Below are 10,226 nucleotides of genomic sequence, written 5' to 3'. Positions count from 1 at the left end.
ATCTGACCTTACTTAGGTCGTATCACAGGGCTGAACCATATCAAATCATCTTATGTAAGTAACACCATACTTATAAATATAATCAGGTATTCATGGTATTATCTTATGTTAACAACAAATCAAGTTCCTCTCATAACAACGATGTTGGTTGAAGATTATGAAGGATCAAGCATTTATTGTACCAAGTGTTATACAACACAAATCTAAATTAACCATTTAACTAGCAAAGTATTAAGAGTAAATAAGATAAAAATGATAAGATATGTTAATAATAAATTTTTTTTTATATAAACATTGAATTTTATGTTGAGTTCAAATCTACTAGTTTGGTTAGATTTGTTGTGGTCGATTTCAGGAACTAACTCCAAACTAAACTGATTTTTTTATAAGTTTTTATTTGGTTTTTTTCAATTTTTTCTCTACCTAGCTTTTAAAAAATCCTCTTTAGTTCACTAGGACAAGAAGGCAAAATATATTCTAATTGGTGGTAAAAAGTTTAGTTCTATTCCACCACTCTTCTAGATGTGCAAATCAATAACCCATGCTCTGAGCGTGGCATGTAACAAAAAATATCATAAATTAAGAATTAAAAATATAATAGATTTATATTAATTTACAAATAATATTTTGCATGCAAATAAAAAAAAAATAAGACTCTTTATATTTCAATATATATATATATATATATATATATATATTAAGAAGGGATGCATAATAAAGGAGGAATGAGTTTTCTCAAATAATAAACAATTGGATAAAAGGTATGTCATTATTTCTAAAGTCTATATGCAATATGAAAATAATAATATGTTTATATTTAATCTAAGTATTAATGAATTCAACGCTAAAAAATTAAATTTATATTACATTTAGGTCAGTTTAGCATTATGATCTAACTATATTTAAAAAATAATAATATTTTTTTCAGTTTTAAAACATATTTTTTGATATTTTTAAATCGTTTTAATATATTAATGTCAAAAATAAATTTTAAAAAAATAAAAAAATATTATTTTAATCGAAAAACATTTTAAAAATCAAATTTTTTAATATAAAAGATCTTAAAGATATGTGTAATAAAGCAATAAAAATTATTTTTATCTTAAAAATATATTAAAATAATGTATTTTTTTATTTTTTAAAATTTATTTTTAATACTATAACAAAATCCAATTTTTTTTTAAAAAAAAAATTAAAAATTTAAAAACATGATTTTTATTGCAAAAATTTGTGGCTCGTTTTGCTCCTTATCTTTGCCTTACTAATAAAAATGCAATTAGTGTCTTTGAGAGTACTTTTTAAAAGTATTTTTTGAAAAAATTTTAAATTTTTTTTATTTTAAATTAATATATTTTTGATATTTTTTAAATTATTTTTGATGTATTAATTTAAAAAATAATTTTTAAAATAAAAAAATATTATTAATATATTTTTATAAATAAAAAAATATTTTAAAAAACAATATCAATAAGAAACACTCTCTCATCGCTTAACAAAAGAAAGGCTAAGGAATTGCAACCTTAAATTCAAAGAAAGCCCAAACATTGTGAGGGAAAAAACTGCCCAGACTCATAAACTTCCTCTTCAATCCGTCAGACCCACAAAATCACCAGTGTATCGATTTTCCGCCGTTCTCAAAGGGAACCGCAGTATCATAGGATGGCCATGGCAGCTGCCATTGTAGCCACCATGCCAGCCTTAAAACACCTAACCAGAATAACCTTCACTCCCCCATTTCCACGCAAACTCCAAAAATTCCACTCGCTAGCTTCCCTTTCTCCTACTTTCACTCAGGAGGATCCAGAGCAACAGCGGCTGGAGCAGAAGCAACAAAATCAACTAACAAACAACAACAACACTAGCAGAAGCAGCAGTTCGACTTCATATTTTCCGAAGAGAGGGCAAACTTTGGAGTTGGTATGCGAGTCTTTAGCTTTCAAAGGGAAGGGGGTGTGCAAGGTAGCAGAGACTGGTTTTGTTGTCATGTGTGACCGTGCTCTCCCTGGTGAAAGGTTTATTGGACGGGTTACTCGCAGAAAGGGATCCTATGCTGAGGTTGCTTTCATTTCCCTCTTTCACCTCTGCACCTTTACCATTCATCCACTGGGCGTTATATACATTTTATGTGCTTCTTGTGGATTGCCTTTTCCATACAAAAACAGAAGGAATATGTGAACTTATTTTGTTTTCTTAAAGAAAATGTCTTGCCTTTTTTATTGGTTATTTAAACATAGGAATTCATGGGCTTTAGTGATTTAGTGATGATAGCACCATGATCATATTAGAAATTAAAGTAGTTTTGTGGGTTTTGTTTCACCCCTGAGAAAATTGAGTAAAACTAAACAAATTTAAACTTATGCTTTTTGTATGGTCTGTTTTGGGTTATAAGTAAGAAGAAAGGCTAAGGTTAGTGGGCGACAAACACAGTTGTGCGCATTTTTTGGGGGAAGTTGAATTGTGGAAATTGATGATTTTTGCTCCATCACAATGTGTGATGACCGCAGAGCTTTTATAAACATCTTGCTTTAGTTTTGTGAACTCGAACTAATGTTTAGACTGCAAATTCATTGACTTGCAGAGGTGAAACTATGATTTTTGAAATGGGGGTGCTAAAATTGTATGGTATTTTGCTATATTTAAAAATAAAATAAGCTGAAGATGGCTATAGAATAATACGTAGTTTTTGGCCTGCCGAGTGTATATTTTTTATTTTAAGAGTCTTAATTTAAGGGTGTACTTGTAACTTCAAACTTTTGACTAAGCTGAAAAATCTCTCTGTGCCGTGGCCCTGACCTATAACCTAGTTCCACCTTTGTTGCCTTGGATGTCTTATGTGTTCCTCTATTGCAATGCTTGAATGATGTATATACGTGGATAAAACTTGTCACACACATGGATATAAGCAATAACAACTGTACAATCAGGATTGTCTCTACCACTTATGACCAGCAATTGTTGAAAGAAAGGCCAGCTTAATGCATGGTTGTAACTTTAGTCTCTAGAGTGGGTTCTTGTAGTGCTCAAAATATAGTGTGGATATTCTTCCCAAATTCGAATCTTTTTTTTTTAATGCTTACATATTGCATTTTGATTAATTGTGCTGCCTTATTCTTTCAAAACCACAGGTAACCAAGGTAGAGACAATAACACCTCACTGGGATCTTGTAGATGCCCCTTGTGAGTATGCCCCATATTGTGGTGGTTGTAAAACACAAAACCTTTCTTATGAGTCTCAGCTTAGAGCCAAGGAACAACAAGTTCGTGAGTTATCAATACATGTTGGAAAGTTTTCGGACAAAGTTCCAGAATTTTGTAGCATCATGAAGCCCATTGTTCCATGTGTTATTCAATTCCATTATAGAAACAAGGTTAGTGCATCGGATAAACCTTGTTGAGCATTAGCTGTACTTGGTGTGGTTGCATATAATAATTGTGTAATCTCTTATCCTTAAGCATTGTTCTGCAGATTGTTACAGAAGTGGGATAAATACAGAAAACCAGGAAACCATTTTCTGATCAACAAAGAAGACAAGTCAATTGAGTGATACGTTATTGTGTTATGACATAAAACCAACCCATTAATGTTTTTCCTTCAATGCCCTTGCATAATATTTCTATCAACCTTCAACAAGGTGCTTTCACTTTGTAGTTGTATATTGGCAAAACTATAAACTTGTTCATATGTGGTAATCAAGTAGACATTGAGAACAATTATTATGCCTGAAACTGTTTTAAGTACTGCAAGCATAAATCAGAAAAAAAAGTGTTTCGAGTTTTTTGGCATCTCGAGCTGATATGTTAAGCTCTTGCATTACGATTGTTGTCATGAGTTAACATTATTTCAGAAAGGATAATACAGAAGGATAGATGGTAAGCATGAGGATGTGATGCTTCACGTTTTAGTGATGATCATAAACATGCAGTAGCCAGTTTCACCATAATGTATCTATGTTAACATTATCTTCTTATATTGTTCACATGGAGTTCAATTGGTCAGCATTTTTACTATTCAAGTTATAGCTGCTCTGTGCTTTACTATTCTGAAGAAGTGTGTAAAATGAAATTTGTAGAAAAATGTTCTTAGCTGCTCCTTCACTCTTTCTGCAGATGGAGTTTTCTTTTGGTTCTAAAAAATGGTTACCTAAAGAGTTGTTGGGAGAGAAACAAGTTGGTAACGAGAAATATGCATTGGGACTGCATGCTCCTGGATTTTTTGATAAGGTCCTAAATGTTGACAAATGCCTGTTACAAAGTGAGCCTGCCAACATGGTATGCTTTTCATCATATGGAAGGAATTCGCATTCTCTTATGTGGATTTTTTTTAATTATTATTTTGTGTGGAAACTGTAGATTTTCTGTGGAATGCACTTTCTCTGCCCATTTGTTTTGCAAGCATGTAGTAGTTAAATCAGGGAACCACCTTTTGTTGATGTCCTTTATTTGTAGTGTATTCTGATAGTGCATGCAGCTGGTCTGTATTGTGCCAATTGGAATGACGTCAGGGCTGCAGTGGGGATTTTGCCCAACCATAAACAAGATCACAATAGGGTGAACAGTTTAACAGTAATACATCTGAAGTTTTTTAAGCAAAACAATCATGAGTTTTATTTTCTTTCTTAATAGCACAAGTTAAAGCAATTAACAATGGGCATTAAATCAGGTGGTAAGTGGATGTGGGTGAGGTTGAGTAGACCTAGAATTTGTTGGATTTTCATCTTTATAGATCAGAAATGCTCTTTCACAACTTTCATGGTGATCTACATGCTTTGAAAGTAATATTTAGACAATTTTTTTTATTGGAATCTTGTCAGATTATGTATCGTCGTGATCTAAGTAAAATGAATTGCATGTATCCTGTGATCATTGACTAGGACTTGTCATGTATAGGTTCTGTCAGCCATCCAAGATTGCTGGAGAGATCACAATTTGGTCTCACTCCATATGATGTTCACTCTCACACTGGATTTCTTAACATCTAATGCTAAGAACTGGAAGGTACTGTGAGGTCTATCATAGTCCTCACTATATTGTGGTTTCCTTTATTTCTTAATTCCAGCTCAATTCATTTTTTTCTTCTGCTTGCCCATGTAAGATGGCCAAGTCCACAGCATATATTTACTCTTGGACATTAAAGACAGTTGAATCCATGGAATTTTTAAGTAATTATATTTATAATTTTTATCAACAGTTTTAAGTTATTCACATTATTGAAATGTATTAACTGGAATGAACCTGAATGTAAAACAGAAAAAGAAAAAAAGAAAAACGAAGGTGTTCGTTGGGAGGATGCAAGAAGTGTAAACAATAAACTTCCTTCTTGCAGAACTGGTTTTGAAGAATCATAAATCAACTAAATTTTGAATAGAAGATTCAGAAATTCTAATTTCACACTATCTACTGTGTGCTGGAACAAAGCAAGTTTACAAGTGAATCTTATGGATAGTTAGGCCTAATTGGATGATTCATCTGTGCTTTTTTGATGAATAGGTCAAAGGGGTGTGTGAGAAAACAAATTCTTAAAGGAGAGAATCTGTCCACCCAGCAGGACAGAGTACAACATCAAAGCAATTGGAGTTTATGCTCCTTGTGTTCATACCATCTAAATGTTTCTGTTCTGACAACATAGCTAATTTTGAGTGGAATAGTGTCAGGAAAAGTAGCCTTTTCCTTGCCCTGATTGAATTTGGCTTTCTGCACGCGCAAAGTTGCTAAATGAAGAGGTTAGGATTATTAAAAAAAACTTATTTCACAGTAACCTAACAATATCTTTCATTTTCCTTGCCTTGATTGAATTTGGCTTTCTGCATGTGCAATGCCGCTAAATGAAGAGGGTATGGACATTTCATGGAAATGATAGATATTGCTAGGGTTACTGTGAAATAAGTTTTTTAATAATCTGGGGAAAAGTTCATCAATGTCTGCTCACTGTGATTTATGATCACATTTTCACTCAACATGCAGCTCCAGTCCTTGTTACAGTTCAAGCAATTCTATTTCATGGATTTTGAAATTGTAAACATAAACATTTTCCTCTTCAAACTTAATCCTCATTATTTGTGTTTCAGGAATGCAGAGACTGGTTTGCCCGAGCTTATGGTTAATTTTGTGACCTCGTTGTACAAGCCAGAGCTGCTGAAGCCCTTAGTTGAAAAGATTTCAGCTATTCCAGAAGTGGTTTGTTGGGCCAATTCCATATTGCTTTACTATTCAAATGCAACTTCCTTGCTTTGCCTTTGAGAGAGCTGTCTGTTGGGAGATACAAATCTGCTAATTTCAAATGCTAGAACACGAATCCCAGTTTGATTAGATTTGACCAACTTTGATTCAAATCAAACCAGTTTTAAATTAGTCTTAATGTATTGTAACTCATGTCGAAACTGGGATCCTTGAAAAGCTGAGACAAGCATGGCCAAGCTATTTGGTTCTTTTCTCAAACAGATCCATCTCAAGCTGCACCTTTCTTGATAACTATGTCATTTTCTCCATGTTTGGATGGGTAGAAGGTTTGTTGGGGAAACTGTGTTCATCTTTGCTATCTCCCAAAAGAAAGTTTTATTGATGACAGTTTCTGGTGATTAAAAATTGATGTCATGATAAATTTTCTAATGTAGAACTTGCTAGATTGCTCACTAAAAAATTTCAGCTTTGTACTCTGGAAAAACAAATTCATAAAGGGCATAAGAAAATATCTGGTGAATACTCTGTTGGTGTTATGGCCTTTTGTTTTAGACTTCAATTTCCATAGGTTTTCCTGCTTTTTTATCCCTTCTTATGATCCTAGCATATATTTTTAGAGTTCTTGTGTCTCTTGTCAATGTTCTTAAGAAATCCCATCAGCCAAGTGTTCATAATGTTCATTTTGCTAGTTCTTAGGAAAACCTGAAATGTATTAAAATATTAGCAATACAATTTGAAGGTGTCCAAGTAACTCTGATAAAGTGTCCCCACAAGTACAATATAAATATTCCTTTGAGATGAATGTGAACAATGCATGCATTCTGTATTTACTTACTCTTTTTGTCTCTAAAATGCTTGTCTCACAGAATCATTTGTTAAAGTCACTCATTGAGTATTTATTTATCTCTTTCTTTCCCCCCTCCTTTCTTGATGTCTTACAGGTAAGCATTATGAATAATGTGAATACTTCTGTTGGCAACACGTCTGTTGGTGAGGAGGAATACATTTTGTATGGCAAATCTACCATCACAGAGATCTTAAGAGGATTGACCTTCCAAATTTCAGCCAATTCTTTTTTCCAGACAAATACTCATCAGGCATGTGAAGTAACATGAAATTTGTATTAAGCCAGTTTGTGCCACCTTTCATGCCATTTTTATTTCATGCAAAATCTCCTGTTGTCTCGCCATATTCTGCCATTTTGCTTTGGATGTACCATCCATGATCTATTTAAACAGAGTTTTAACTGTTTAGGCAGAGGTTCTGTATAAACTTATTGAAGATTGTGCTGGTCTTAGAGGGGATGGCTCACAAATTGTCCTTGATCTATTTTGTGGAACTGGCACTTATTGGTTTGACACTTGCCAGAAGGTATATCTCCTGTTCATTTGGTTTGAAGCTTGGGCCACTTTCAACCTGACATCATGTTTTGACTTCTCACATTTTGTTTTGCAGGGCTAAACATGTATATGGCTATGAAGTAGTTCCTCAAGCAATCTCAGATGCTCATCGAAATGCCAAGCTGAACAGGATCAGTAATGCTACTTTTGTCCAGGGGGATCTAAACAAAATTGATGAAAGTTTTGGCAACAATTTTCCGAAGCCTGACATTGTCATTTCAGGTTATCCCCTTGTCAAATGCCTTGTTCTCTGCATTTCACACCTTGTCTTTAAATTGTTACCGTATTGCAATGCTCCATTATCCTTTGTTTTAAAAGGAGAAGGTAGCTAATTTTTGTGCTAGTGTCTGGAGTTGGGAGGGAAAGGAAAGTAACATAAACTTATTTAACTTCTTGGACATTACTTCTTTTCTTTTCCTCTTATGGTTTGCGTGGATTTTATTTCTGTTCGTGTAAATATATTGAACCTGCCCTGCTATAGCCTACATTGTCTGTTTCTGTTTGTAATATTGGAGGAATTAGTATATGTCCTTTGAACTTATTGCAAAATCTGATATCTTATGGCATTTCTTGAAAAGTAAAAATGTGTTTCTGAGTCCTTGTATTTTTATTTCTACATTTGTGTTCTGGCAAAATATGTGATATATTTGGACATTTGTTACTAATTACTACATGATGAGACTATGGACGGCTGCTATTGTTAGCATGACCTTGGACAAGCAAAGCTTTATCATGAAGTATATAATTAAATTCCTTATTTTGTTGTCTGAAGTTTTTTGATCGAGGCCAGTGACAGAAATGCATTTATAGTAGTAGGCACTTGTGGATTATGAGTAATGCCTCACGATATCTTGAGGATACTTAAATCTGAGAATTAATTTATTATTGTTTCTCTGATTAAAAGAGAGCTGGTATCAGCAAGTTTTGACATGGATATGTGGGTTTAGATAATAAAATTATTTTAGTGGCTTAATCATTTAGCATGGTGCTAAAAAGGGTCGGGGTCAGAATAGGGTTCCTTTGTGACTCTCTATTTCAATTTTTGTGTAATCTAATTTAACTAAACTTTGTTTTTTGCATTACAACCTGTTTTTTCAAATTGCTTTTCGTATAAAAAAAAAAACATTAAATTGATTTTTTTATAAGTGTTTTTGGATAATTTTTGATATGTTGATGTCAAAAATAATAAAAAAAAATTATTTTGATGTATTTTTAATTGAAAAACACTTTTGAAAAGTACCATGCACAATACCAAACACACTTGGAGAAGTCTTAATTCATTCTAGTTGGGGGTGTAGGGACATGCATTCTTCTCCATTTTGTTCTATTTAGGTTTCTACAAGCTGTTATAGCACTCATTTTGTAATGTTACTTCAAAGACGATGCTCAACCTAGTCTTCTCATCTACATTTTAATGAAACAACTTTTGCAGATCCAAACCGTCCTGGTATGCACATGAAGTTGCTTAAATTTCTGATAAAGCTCAAGGCCCCACGCATTGTTTATGTATCGTGCAATCCCGCCACATGTGCCCGTGACCTAGATTACCTTTGCCATGGTGTGGTATGTAGTCTTACTGATGGCTATGCTGCTTTTGAAACCAACTGCTATTATCTGAATTCTGAAATCTGTGCAGAAAGAGAAAAACATAAAAGGATGTTACAAACTTAAAAGCCTGCAGCCAGTGGACATGTTTCCCCACACCCCGCATATTGAGTGTATTTGCCTATTAGAGCTTTTCTGATCCTTGCTCATGACTACAATCTATACTGCCAAGGTGCAAGACTTGTGCTCTCAGCTGAGGCTCCAGTCCGAAGTTATCAGTTCGGGATTCAGTGAAGTTTCTAATGCAGCCCGCATTTACCTTACATTAGTTTTCGATGCCAAAACAACTGAAGCAGAGAGACAATGTCAAAAGAGATTCTCACCGCTTGCATTTTTCTCTATAGTGGTCATTCATTTTGCATTGCAGTAGTTGATGTAGGGGTGGTTTTTACCTTGAGTCATCGGTAAAGTGTGTTTTTATGTTGTTCTAAGGATTCAGTTATGCTTAAAAGTTGTGAATAAATTATTTTCTTATATGTTGTGCAGTGCGATATCACAAAGAACATGAGCGATGTAAAATATGAGAACAAGGCATGTTAGTTTTTGTTTTATAAACAGAAACGTATGGGTGCCACAGGTATACTGAGTGACAGTAACATTTGCTAAGGCTTGCACTTGAACTTGCTCTGTGATTGCAATCGCATGTTTTTATCAAGGGCTTCATTTCTGTCCTAACATCTCGGCTGTTGACAATGATCCTCAAATGGTTTTTACCAAGATAAGATTTTTTCTAGAGTGCTATACTGGTTCTGGAATGGTAATCTAGCTGCAAGGTTGTCAAAAATAACATAAAATTATAAGTAAAATTTATTAATTAATTAGATATTAATAATTCCAGTTAAGAAATTTAATAACATTAAAATTTAATAAAGAAAGTCAATAACATTACAATTAATAAATTATCTAAATAAAATAAGAGATTAATAACAATCTAAGAAATTATTGATATGAAGAAAATAAATGTTTCATTACAAAACTTCTCACTGCATGGGGAATAATTAAATAGTAGGAAGTACACAAGAACTTGGTGATAACTTGGTTGTT

General features: G+C 33.3%; 1 pseudogene; it reads left to right on the top strand.

Annotated features, from left to right (window-relative positions):
- Positions 1 to 1,542: 1,542 nt before the first annotated feature.
- Positions 1,543 to 9,807, top strand: LOC118038277 (uncharacterized; annotated as a pseudogene).
- The last annotated feature ends 419 nt before the right edge of the window (positions 9,808 to 10,226 follow it).

Source organism: Populus alba, chromosome 1, assembly GCF_005239225.2.
Source record: "Populus alba chromosome 1, ASM523922v2, whole genome shotgun sequence".
Classification (NCBI taxonomy): domain Eukaryota; kingdom Viridiplantae; phylum Streptophyta; class Magnoliopsida; order Malpighiales; family Salicaceae; genus Populus; species Populus alba.
Note: the sequence above shows the minus strand (reverse complement) of the source record. Positions and strands in the feature narration are given on the sequence as shown.